Source organism: Rissa tridactyla, chromosome 3 (genome assembly GCF_028500815.1).
Source record: "Rissa tridactyla isolate bRisTri1 chromosome 3, bRisTri1.patW.cur.20221130, whole genome shotgun sequence".
Classification (NCBI taxonomy): domain Eukaryota; kingdom Metazoa; phylum Chordata; class Aves; order Charadriiformes; family Laridae; genus Rissa; species Rissa tridactyla.
In genome coordinates, this window is record NC_071468.1 from 86,401,575 (window position 1) to 86,414,539 (window position 12,965).

At 42.9% G+C, this 12,965-nt stretch overlaps 1 protein-coding gene across 4 annotated transcripts in view; it reads right to left on the reverse strand.

The window, feature by feature from the left end:
- ANKRD6 (ankyrin repeat domain 6) overlaps window positions 1-12,965 on the reverse strand; it is a 115,993-nt gene that overhangs the window by 49,194 nt on the left and 53,834 nt on the right. For all 4 annotated transcript variants that reach the window (XM_054196962.1, XM_054196964.1, XM_054196965.1 and 1 more), the window contains exon 3: window positions 1,199-1,354. The gene's annotated coding sequence lies outside the window, so the exon portion shown is untranslated. The remainder of the gene's footprint in view (window positions 1-1,198; window positions 1,355-12,965) is intronic.

The following is a 12,965-nucleotide window of genomic DNA, read 5'->3' on the forward strand; positions in this document are numbered from 1 at the left end:
TACTGGTTTAGGTTTTTTTTCTTCTTTCACGTACAGCAGAATTGTAGGTGCCTTGATACGTCAAGCAGGACCATTTCAGTTTAATGTATTTGCTGCTACGGTAGCCTCAGAAGACACACGGCTTACTTTCACTCAAGGTTCATGGAACAGCATTGCTGTACCATGTATAAAAAGTTAATGACCGATACCGTATATACCTTACACAAATATCCCAGCTGGTCAAGCACTCCGTGAAAGGAAACTCCCCAGACTGCTCTGAGGGAAAACAGTCACTGAATCTCAAGCCTTTTCTCCCAGCTGGGCCTGGGCAGAGCACAAGTGATGTGTCTCAAAGGATGGGCTCCACAGGCAGACCTCTTTCAGCTGTGGAAAGGCAGGAGTGGTACCTGCATTCAAATGCCTGGGCAAGGCCTGGACACTGGAGTCCCCTCCCTCGACCTCTCCAGCTTCTCCCTCGTACCCTGTAGCATCCCACTGAGTATGTGATCCTTTCTCTTAAAGTCTAGAGCTACAACCTACAAAACACCTAAGAACGTGCTTTGCAGTGGGTTTCTGAACACAGTCATTCGTTATTCAAAAGCAAAAGACAATTGAAAATCACCGAGAGAACAGCAGGTATCCTGAAGGTGTTCTCTCTCTCCCTCTGCCATTGGAAACTGTTGTCCACCTGTGCCCTGGAGAAGGCAGGTCAGGGTACTGTCCTCTTCAGTCCTGCATGGCTCCATTACTTGAGTGGGTGAACATGGCCCACAAAACAGTACATCTCCTTTCCTGATACAACTGTCCAGGTATTTTCCCATGCAGGCTTCATATCAGCCCCAGGAGCTGGTCCCTCCCAGGTGATCTTTTCCCTGACAAAGCAGTTCTTCCTAGGAGCCAGCCTCTTGCTTAGGGAAATCCCATTTCAATAGGACACTTGACACTTTTCTTCACTAGCCTGGAGCCACCGCTCCTCAGAAATACAGTTAGGGGTGTACACAGACAGCAGGGGAGGCAAGGAAGTACATACTCCAAAGCACACAGCAGTGTGACTTAAACACCATAACCCAGCACCACACGTAAAACTCCGAGCTCTTCCCAATCCCTATTTACTCAGAAACTTTAATGTATTTCCAAATGCGTTTCTGCATGGCATTATTTTTATGCATTTTAGACAAAAAAAAATAAAATTAAAAAGTCTGATTTGCTTTTTACTCACTCTTAAGGATCTACCATTCAGTTTTTTCTGATGAACGTTTTACAGCTGTGTCTTGCAGGGCAACCTCTGGCTGAGGACAACAGGGGTGCCAGCTTCAGTCTCTTCCAGTGCTGACAGCAACAGGGAGTCTCTGTACCACTGTACGGTACACTGCTCCTGTGTGAGGAGAAACACATCGTAAATGGAGCGTCAAAGCAGACCGAGGAGCACAGGAATTTAACACCGGTGCTTTCTGCAGCATTTGGCTGCCTGAACACACCTGGGCAAATGCAACCATTTCCTCCTGAGGTTTTCACAGCCGCTTCCTGCTATAAACAAAACAAGTTCAAACCATGGTTCCCACTAACTTGTCTCTGAAAATGCAAAGCAGTGAGAGCTGCACAATTATATGAACAAGGAAAACAAGACGGAGACCTTCGTATCTTCCCAGAAATCACACGACAAATTAATAAAATCAGGAATAGGACGACTTCTGCTTCTCTCTCTAGGACCTTCCCTGTCACATCTTCCTGTCACCCCAGCACAGGTATCCCGTTTCAGCCATGGCACATAGGTGGATGGGAGCGAGTAGATTTTTCTCTGGCTATGTAAACTTAATAGGCATATTCACTAAGGTTTTCATTCTCAGCCTGTGATCCCTCTCTTGTTTTCTTTACACAAATACTCCTACTACTCCCCTTTCTTGCTGCTTTTCCAAGTTTATTTGTTGCCGTAACTGTCATAACATCCTTTCTGAAGCCAGCGTATCCCCTGTAAACTCCAGACAGACTACCGTGTTAGCAGTGTTTGTGGGAAGATGAGAAGACTTACAGGCCCGCACTGCCAAAACAAGCAGGTTGCTACTATTCCCGGGTCATAAATTCAACCCTTGAGGCATGCAGGGGTGGAGGAGCTGGGGGCTCATGGTGGTTTCCTTTCCGAAGGTAAAATGGCAGCTCTGTACATCTGTAGAGTAGCAAGTCGCAGAAGCTTCCCCAGGGCACAGGGGCAGAGCCAGCACCTGCCACTTTAACAGGGAGGAAATGGACTTTTACTCTCCTCCTAAAATCCCTGCGGCAGAGGCAAAGGATCTGCCAGAGACTGGGCTGCCGGTAAAACAGAGCAAGCCATAAAAGTAAACGATGTGCTCAATTATCGCCTCTAAACGGCAATGACCACACTGGGGAGAAAGGTGACTGCCTTCTCTTTCTGAAGCCCACCCACACGCCACAGAAACACAGTTTAAGGACGACAAGCTTCCCTGCCCCCCCTCTTACACCCAGCAGAGATAAGAAATATTTCACATGAAAACTGCCAGCGAATGGGGGGAGTATTCTAGCAAAGCATTACGCCACGCTTGCCCACTTCTTGCATGCTTCACTAGGTATCTACTTCAGGCCAGTGCTGGGCGACGGACTTGTGGACTAGCTACGTTTCACTGTTCTCACATACAGGTGAGAGAAAGGCTGCAAAAGAGCGTACAACCCCAACGTTGAGCACGTGCTTCAGTAAACTCACAAGCATCTTACAAAAAGTTGATACCTGTGTAGGGTGGTCTTGTCTCCCACACACACACACTTTTTTTTTTGGTTTGTTTGTTGTTGTTTTGGTTTTTTTAAAGAGTGATGCCTTTTCAAATGAACATCTTTCGTTAAACAGAACGGCAGCAGTGCTCATCTCTTCAGTCATCTCCTTCCCTTACTGTTAGAGAGGAGACCAAAGAGTCTGCCTGGGAGCGCCTGGCTCCGCAGGCTAGAAATGAACCCTCTGGTCTCCCTGCAATGTCAGTGCTTGTCCAACGGTGTTCACAAATGATGGAAATCACTTGGCCTGGTTGAACTTTTGAGAGCTGCAGACAGAAAACTGCGAAGAATAAATAATCCCTCTTGATCTCTGAAGCAGAAATCATTGCCGAAATGCCAGTTCAGTGACTTCAATTAGAAAATGCTGTTGGAAGACCTCATTGTCCCTCTTTCCTATTAATTAACCTCTGCATAATTCAGCTGCTTTTCCTATCCTTTTTCCTAATGCATTCAGATCAGCAGATGTGGTTATGTACAAAAAACCTGATAATACAGAAAGGCATTGGAAAACTAACCTCCACCTATGTCTGTGTCTAGACCTTTCAGTAGTGTTTTGCTGACTATGTTGTCAGTGACAATGTCACTGTTTTGCAAATACACCTTTCTGTTTCATTTTAATTGGAAATATCAATTGAAATATAAAGAACCAAATAAACAAACTGTATCTAAACTACAGGTAGTCTATTAATAGCCATGTTGAAGATGGTGCGCAAAAAAGATGTAGGCTAAAGTTTGAATCACAGAAATGGAAATCTGAGAGAGACCCCCAGAGCTCATCTAATCCCCTCTTAACAGCTTTTACCATAGCTGTACTTAACACAGTTTCTCTGGTATTTTTCAGTCTCAAGGGATCAAAGGCAAAACTTTAAATTGCCTTTTTTGGAAACCATTCTTCCTTTTTCAAAATCCTTATCATTCCCATAGGATATTAACACCATTTCCCTTAAGTCTGTTGAAATTAAGCCCCTTGTCCACTGCTCCCACTCCCTCCTTCTCTGAAAATCACAAATTCTCTTCTTTTCAAAAGGAAAAATTAGAAAAAACACCCTTACTAGTATTACTTAAAGTAGAATAAAATAGCTATACGCCTCTCCGCCCCCTCCTTACATCCCTCTCTTGGATGAAAATTTTTCCTCAGTACACTTCAAGATACCTATTGGGCATTTACTTTCTTATAAGAAAATAGAGAAAGTCCTCTGTGACTGTCAGGAACCTTTACTATCATTCAGGTAGAAGCTGGATTTTTCTCGCCCCCCCCCCCCCCGCTTTTTTTTTTTGAAGGTGAAGACCCAAATATCAATAGGTAGTTTAGACGCTATGCTTAAAACTCCTTGTTCAAGTTTCAACTTTTATTTCTGTAAGTCAGAATGTGGAATCTGACCCACTAGTAATCACATAAGTAAGTACAAAAAAATACCAGATACTGATAGCCAGCAGAAGTCAGAAAATAGCAGAAGAATCAGACGTGAAACCATCTTCATGTCCTAAAGGCCAAATGCAACATGAAGCGTGGTTGTATCAATAGCCTGGGCAGTCCTAACCCAAGTAAAGCAGACACAGATGGGTTTGCTGGGCCCAAACGGGCGCTTGCAGCAAACCCCAACCTCTCCAGCTTTGATGCACAAAGTCTCGACATGAGAAAGCACCTGGTGTGAGAGGCAGCACAATGGGAAGACACCAATACCACCACACTTGAAGAGGGACCAGGCTGCCCCTGGGCAGTAAGGCTCCCAAGCAGGATCTTTCTTGGCGGTATTTCTACCTGTAGACAGTGCAACACCATGACCTCTCTGGGAAGGAGCTCAGGAAGGGAACCACGAGCTGTGACCTTCATGTCCAGTGTACAAGGGCAAAACCCAAACATTTGCTCTTGCTCATCCTCCTGTTACTCAGATGGGCTGCTGGGTGTGTGGAGCTGTGCTGTGTGTGGGGTCAGGCCAGATGGGCAGCATGTCTGAGGACAACTAAGTTCAGCTGAACAAAACAAAGCAAAACGGGGGAGTTTGATTTTGGCTTTCAACCCAACCACTATACTGATCCCATTTCCTCTCTTCTCTTTTACAGAGCGGTCCACTGAAGCACAAGCTTTTGACAATATAAAATGCAGCAACGCTGAACCTAAGCTGTAACTCAATTCATGGACTGCAAAAGGATACTAACTTCACAAGATCTAAGTTCGACTCCTTTTATCCTTTGCTGCATAACTTCAGTCATTACTATTTAGCCAAGCTTTTAAGAAGTTCTTGCAACTAATACAAATGTTGGTTGTTAAGTTCCTGTTTATATGATGCTTCAAGATTTACATCGTGTTTAAGTTCCCTTACCACACTGTAAGTATCTGTGGATTAATTTACTGTTACTGGACTAAGCGATGAAAAGCAAAATGTAGGTGGTTTTCACAAATCATGTGAAAATAATTATTTCTTGTTATTCATTTATTCCAGCTGCTTTATAGTACAGCATGTGTCTCTGGGGCTCCATATTCTAGCATAACAGGAGCTGATGCTGGTATTTAGCAAGTTGGAAACATAAATCTAACTTCTCAAGTCCCTGAATTACAAATTCATGTATCTGAATTTTAGTAACCAGCTTAGAAAACCGTGATTTCTGCTCTGGGAGAGTCTGCTTATTCACCTTGTTGAACTGCTGCTCCTCTCAAAACTGCAGTTCACTAATGAATGGAGAAGACAGCCTCCTGACAGATAATTCAGCCTATGGCCAAATACTGACAGCCTGAACTATTCCACCCCTTTTCCCTTCGGTCTTCATAAGCAAAGCCTGCTGCCAGACCCCTGTGCGTACCAGCACAGTCTGGGAAGGACCGCAGCAACCAACAGGAGCAACAGGGCAAGGACTTACTTACAGAAGTTGAATTATTCAAATTCGTGGGGTTGGATGGGAATTACCAAAGCTGAAAGAGCTGGCTGATCATTTCTCTATCATCGCAGAAAATCATGTTGAAGTGAAAAAAGTCCCTTATAGCTGGAAAAGGCTAACATTACACCCATCTTTGGGATAGATCGGAAGGAGAACCCAGGGAAATATAAGCCAGTTAGGTTACTTCAGCCCCTGGAAAGATCATGAAGCACATCTTTGTGTAACGCATGGATGAGAAAGTAAATCACAAACAGCTAGCCCATCCATGCTTGACTAATCAATAAGCTACTGTTTAATAACAATGACCCCGATGATGGCACTGAATGCACCTTTGGCATGTCTGTGAATGACACTAAATTGGAGGAACAGCTGACTTGCCAGAAAGTAGCATTGATCGTGACAAACTTCAGGACTGATCCAATGGAAATCTCCAAGGAGAAGCATGAAGTTCTGCACCAGGGCAGAATAGCCCACAGACCAGTACAGGCTGGGAACTGACCAGATGAGCAACAGTCCTGCTAATGAACCCAGGTGTTACAGTGGTCCCTGCGCTTAATATAAACCAACAGCCTGCTCTCACTGTGAATAAAGTGAACTCCATAACGCACTACATTAGTAGGGAACATAACCAGCAGATCAAGGGAAGCTATTCATCCATCACTTCTGAGGCCACACCTGGGACACACCTGTGCCCCATTTTGCACCCCCTGAGTTCAAGAAGGAGAGGGCTACCAACATGGCCATGAACCTAGAGTATGACTTGCAAGGAGAGGCTGAGAGAGTACAGCTCATTTAATTTGGAAAAGAAGAGGCTATGGTTGATCTAACAACAGCCTACAACTATTTGAGCAGTTCCTTGGACGATGGAGAAGGTCAAGAAGCCAAATGTTTTGCAGTAGTGGAAAATGATGTAACAAGGGACAATAGGTGCAAGCTGAAGTTTGGGAGATTCACAATAGACAATAGGAAGAAATTCCTTACTAGGAAGGTAGTGCAGTGCTGGATCACGCAACAGAGACACAGTGGAATCTCCACCCCTGCAAATATCCAAGACCCAGATAAACAATGCCAGGGCAGACCTAATCTGGTGCAGTGACAGGTCTGCTATAAGCAAGAGGCTGGATTAGATGATCCCACAAGGTCCCTTCCAACCAACATCCAATGAATCTACTATATATTAAGCCACATTGACCTAGTGATGACTTATACATGCAGAAAGAAACGTTACTGCAAAATACAATCACAAGCACTCTGCCTCTTAAATTCAAGTACATTTCCATTTTTAAAAGGCACCAAACATAATCAAGATTCCCTATCTATGTGCAGTATTTATTTTGACTTTTATTTCCTAGAGTTTCTCACCATTCTGCCAAGACTTTGTATTTTGCAAGGTCAATGTGCCTGTATCAAGAAATGTCACACCACAGAGAATCTAACTGCGACCACATAGGCTCATGCTATTACTGAATTCATGTAATTCCCCCTCCTCACCCTACTTTTTCCAAGTGCAAAGATATGCTGAGAACAGCTGTCTTGGTAAAAGTAGTGAGAATACATTTATATTACAGCTCCCTTTGCCACTATCCGGACATTTCAAATGAGGTCAATTTCTCCATTCGGTAACTCCCAACTTAGAAAACCATCAGAAGGTACTACTGTTCAATTCATTTCCATTTTTTGTGGGTACTTCTTGGATGAACTTATACACTGCTTCTACTAAGGAACAAACGGTGTACCCTGAAAACGAGTTCCGAAAATGTCTCAGAGGGCGCACAAGAAGCACAGGTTATGTGCTGTTACAATTGCACTTGGGAACTGGAATAATAGCAGGTTCCTTTTTTTTAAATAAAAAACCAAACAAACCAAAACCAAACACAAACAAACAAGAAGCATTAGTGCTGTAAACCTAATTAAGCCTAATTCAATTTGATTTTGATTACCTGTATCATTCTGTTCACCTCACCAGGTTCAGAAGGAACACAGCTAGTATGCTTTCACTTGGGTACCTTTTACCTGCACTCCTTGGAAACTGTATACTAAAAGAAGTAACTTTACATCTACACAAAGAGTTCATCTGGCAATTAATATCTAGAATGCAGACTGCAATTTATTACATTGCCACAACGTGCTGCTAATTTACACATTATTTGTTATAGATTCCTTACAATCTGAAACTTGGTTCAAAGAAAAGTGTCTAGAAGGTGAAATAGGTCTCAATGAATCTATTCTAAACCTGCTCAATTTAAAACCAAAATAACAGTTTTTCCAATAGCTTTTTGAACAGCAAATACACCTGCAATGCAGAGGTCAAATTTCCTCCCTCTATTTTACCACTAAGGTATCTGTTTTTTCAGCGCCTTTACTGAGAACAAAGCTCTTCCTCACAATTGCAGCTTCACTAACAAATACGCTACAGATGCGTACAACAGCACAGTTTCTACAGTATTTTGCCGTAGACAGAAAGAGTTGAGAGTTAATGGATTTCTGTCATGCCAGCAAGACATCAGCTCTGCAGGATAAAAAGAATGATACTTTTGCACCGTTTGCAGGGCATAGCTGCTCATTAAAATAAGCTCAGCTCTATTTCTAGAAGAAAACATCTATCTTTTCAGTTCTTCAGTGATAACTACTGAACAAAGTGTTGGAAACAGACACAAGGATTAAAAGTAAATAATCCGTGATATTAATAAAATGCGAGCCCTTACCTATGGATAACAGTCCCTCAGCATTATCAGCTCTGAAGGTAGTCTTAAAATAATTCTGTATTTCTATCACAGCATTTACCAATGACCAGCTACTGAAAAAAAAGCAGTATTTTCTCAGCAGAGTAAACAAAGCCAAAATGCTGAACAAATCACAGAATGGTAGGGTTGGAAAGGACCTCTGGAGATCATCTAGTCCAACCCCCCTGCCAGAGCAGGGTCACCTAGAGCAGGTTGCACAGGAACGCATTCAGGCGGGTTTTGAATGTCTACAGAGTTGGAGACTCCACCACCTCTCTGGGCAGCCTGTTCCAGTGCTCTGCCACCCTCTCAGTAAAGAAATTCCTTCTCATGTTTAGGTGGAACTTCCTATGCTCAAGTTTGTGCCCGTTACCTCTTGTCCTGTTGCTGGGCTCCACTGAAAAGAGCCTGGCCCCATCCTCCTGACACCTACTCTTTCAGTATTCATAAGCATTGATTAGATCCCCCCCTCAGTCATCTTTTTTCCAGACTGAAGAGACCCAAATCCTTCAGCCTTTCCTCATACGAGAGATGTTCCAATCCCCTCATCATCTTTGTAGCCCTTAAATCCACCAGCTCAGACCCCCCAGTACCAGGTAAAACCTTGCTATTAAAAGCAGGTCTAATACCATCACTTTTCCCAGGTACAAAAAGCAGTTTACTGGAAACTTGTAACAGTTCCTCCTCTGAAATCCAACCAAAGTGGCTACAAAAACTTTCCAACTTATATAAAATACATACTAGGAGCTTATACCAGCACACAGGAAATCAAAACATGTAGTTGGCAATAAATATTTTGATGTCTTCTACAGGATAGTTTAATAAAGACAGCTATTTTGCAGATCATCTTTGAGCCTGACTCCTACAAGGACAGCTACCCATTTTCTTTCTTTAAGCACTTCAGCAGTTTGATCAGAGAAGTTCTGGACCTGAAGTCACTGACAATAATTTGGATATATGCCCTTTTTTGTTAGGTAAATCTAACAGAGAAATAGTGTAAGTAGCATTGGTAGAGGCTGTTAACACCTTTCCCAAGGATGAGCAAAAGGTCAGCAACTCCTAAGTCATGGGTGAGCCCCTTGCTCAGTAAATCATTTCTCCATGTTGATAGACTTGGGAACTCACTCTCTGCCACTGACCTCCTGCTTTGGAGGAAGGTTACTGTGGAGGTGAGGCTGGAGGAGCTGGGCATCACCTGGCAGCCCCAGGTTTGCTTCGACACCTACATGATTTTGAGACACTGCAATTGGACTGAAAAGGCACAAATGGCCAGGTAGCTCTGCGTGCTGTGTAATTTTTAAATTATTTTTTTAATTTTTCTAACTGCAAAAGTGAAAAGCTGCCGTATTGCGCTTGTTGCTTAACATCTGAAATGAGATGGGTGGCAGCGCGACTACTTCTCCACCTTCCAGGTGCTTGCACACAGAGGAGATGGATGAAGGACAGACACTATGCACACACTGGGGTTCTAGCAGCATTGCTTCCCACACCAGTCATCACGTGAAAAGCAAGGACTTCAACATTCAGGCAGCCTTCCGTTTGGCCAGGTCAATGTTCGCAAGCTTCCTCAGTGCCTAGCAAAACTGTAATCCTTACCGGATCCGCTGTTAAGAATCCAAAAGTGGAAGTCTAAGCAAACCAGCCCTGCTACGGTTAACAGCGTAAATGAGATGGCTGAAGGACAGTAGAATAATACTGTAGTACTTACACTGCAAGAAGAGAATGGCACTGGGAGAAAACTTGTTTTTCTTTAACGGACTTTTCCTTTCAAAATCCACTTATTTGAACTACTTATCTTCAGAAATTTATTCCATAACTGCTCGCTGGTTTCCATCCTTGCAGGCTGCCAGAAAACAGAATTCCCCAGAGAAGAAATCAGATTCAGCCTCTCTCTTCCACACTTGCGAATTTCAATTGGGAGCTCATGAGTTGAATTGCTTTTTATTCATACCTCATCTTCCACTGTGACAGAATTTTGGACAATGATGGTAAGACTAATTTTCTTACTGTAAGGTACTTACTTTACATTTGAATAAATAGTTTGATATTTATATGTGAGGCAGTCTTCAGCATGAATTTTATAGAACATCTGAAGAGGCAGAGATAGTATACTCTAGTTTTCTCTCAGATTACAAACTGAGGTATTAAGAATAAAAGCAAAGATTAAAAAAAATAATTTAAAACATAAAAAAAAAACCCCAAAACCTTAACAGGAAAGGATCTCACTTGCTGTTTTTATGTCTCTCTAGGACGTTCTTTCTCTTCTCTCTGTTCTGCTTCCATCTTTTCATGCCTGCATCTCAAAGCCCGTCTCCTGTCAGTCATCCGCACTCAATCTGTTTGCTAATACAATACTTTTCTTTCCTTCCTTTGTGTCAGAGCTCCTGAGGTCCTCACAGTCTCCCCTCCATTGCAGAGATTCAGATCAGCACATTTATGGAGCCTCAGTTCAATTTAGTGGATCAAACAAGACATTTTCCTCTTTTATCACTTCATTTGCACATTGCAGAGTACCTCTGAAATGCACAACTAGTTTACAATGCACCTGTAAGTGGTTGCTGGAAACTTCTGGTGTAAATGCATTGACTTTGGATGCATTAGTGGAAACATGTTTGAAAACTGTGCGCTTCCAGAGGCAAAACACCAATTCTCTACCTACTGCCCATGGAAAGCAGTTTGAAAAACAAACAAAAAATGCACAAAAATTTGTAAGCAGGATATATATTAAAGTAACAATGTGAAATATTTTAACTTAGGTCCAGCTGTGTTTTGAAAAAACTGTTTCTGGTACTGTCAGAGTAATCTCTGTTGTTTTTCATAATCATTATCAAAACATTTATTTTCCCTCCGAAAAACAGTCTGAATCAGGCTGCCATTCAATCTCAGAAAATTGTAACTGACCTGAAATAAAAAGATCACAAGTATTAATAGATTCAGTCTTGTCTTCAGACAAGACCCATTCATATCCAGTATCTTTCCCTGAAATTTTTCGCCTTTCTGCCCTTTTCCCACTGCTCCGTTACTTTTACCTCGACATCATCTCCAAATCAACAGCAGCCAAGCAGAACTTAGGGCGTATCTGAGATCAAATACAGATAGCTCCTAGGTGAAATTAAGTGATGAACCAAAAAGCTCCCGTATCTCAGGGAAACAGGGAAGGGCAGAAGTCTCACGGGATGCGTGACTGCAGTTTGTAGAGCAGGTTTAGTCACCACCAAAGACAAAGGCACATCCTCAGATTGTATACAGAAAAGGGCTAAAACCAGTAACAGCAAACTGCAAGGAGGGCATCTGGAAGGTAAAAAAAATAATCAAGATTTAATTATGTCAATCTCCCATCCCAGCACACAACTGTTGGTTGGTGTTATTTTACCATGACAGCCCAATTTTTACCATATCCTTCACCGAGCCGCAGCCTCATGGCATTACATTACTGCCCAGAAACAACTATAGAAACACAGAAGACAAGGTGATCCTTGCCCTAAATTTGGGAGAAAAAACAAGAGGCAGAAACTGGACATACAGGCACACGGTGTAGGAGGGATTCAGCAACAATGCTGTGAACAGTTTAAGAGCCCAGGCATGTGAGCAGCATCTTGGTCACCAATTTTTTTTTGCAGGCACTGCAGTAAAGCAAGGGGGAGACGATGAGTGAGGCTTCCCAGGCAGCACCATGGATGTTTTGAGGTAGTTCTCCCTGGACACAAGTGCTTGTGTCAAAAGGGGCCAAGGAGGGAACGGAAGGTGACATCCTGAATCAGCCAGGGATGCAAGTCGAGCTTGTAACACTGAATAAAAGACGAAAAGTCACCACAGGCTCCCCCCGCCAAAATGGCAACCACGTTATGTTCCCCATGGTAGAGAAAAGGGGGATGGTCGTTGGGAGGAAGGTGCTCTGGTCAAACCCTTAAGACAAAGAAAAGAACCTCTGCAGGGGTATTCCAGAGCAGCAGAAGGGTAAAATCCTCACATTACCAACATCACTGAAGCACGTTATAGTAACAGATGCACAAATTATGAGACATAAATTCTGGACACCGTTTTAACAGTACAGAAGTATACGAAAGAGATGGATGCAGAAGAATTTGTGAGGTTCTACGTACGGTGTGGTCACAATCACCTAGAAGAACCCTGAATTAAAAATTTGCTTATTAGGAATCTGAGTGGTAAGAAGGATGACAGTGTTATCCAAGTGATCAAAAAAAATATGGAATTGCTGGTGACGGTTAGGAAAAAGCGGGGGGGGAAATCAGTGGTTATGGGATAGAAAAATGTCAGCTGACATTTCCATGTCCACAAGACTACGCTGTAAAGAAAGACAGGTATTTTTGGCCCATACAGAAGATAAGTCAGGTGCATAGCAACAGAGAAGTCTTCAGCATAGAGGCAGAAGATGAGTTGAAGTTTATCTCAAAGTAACCGCATCCACAAGGCGGAGAAAAAGACAAACGATCAAGGGCACAACCACACAGAACAATTACCAAAAAGCTGGATGGGGGAGGATCCTCCAAGCAAATCGCTGACGTGGCAGAAGAACCCGAAGAGGACACGATCAGGGAACAAAAGCATGGGCAGGATTTCAAGAACGAAGTCGGGGACTGCAGA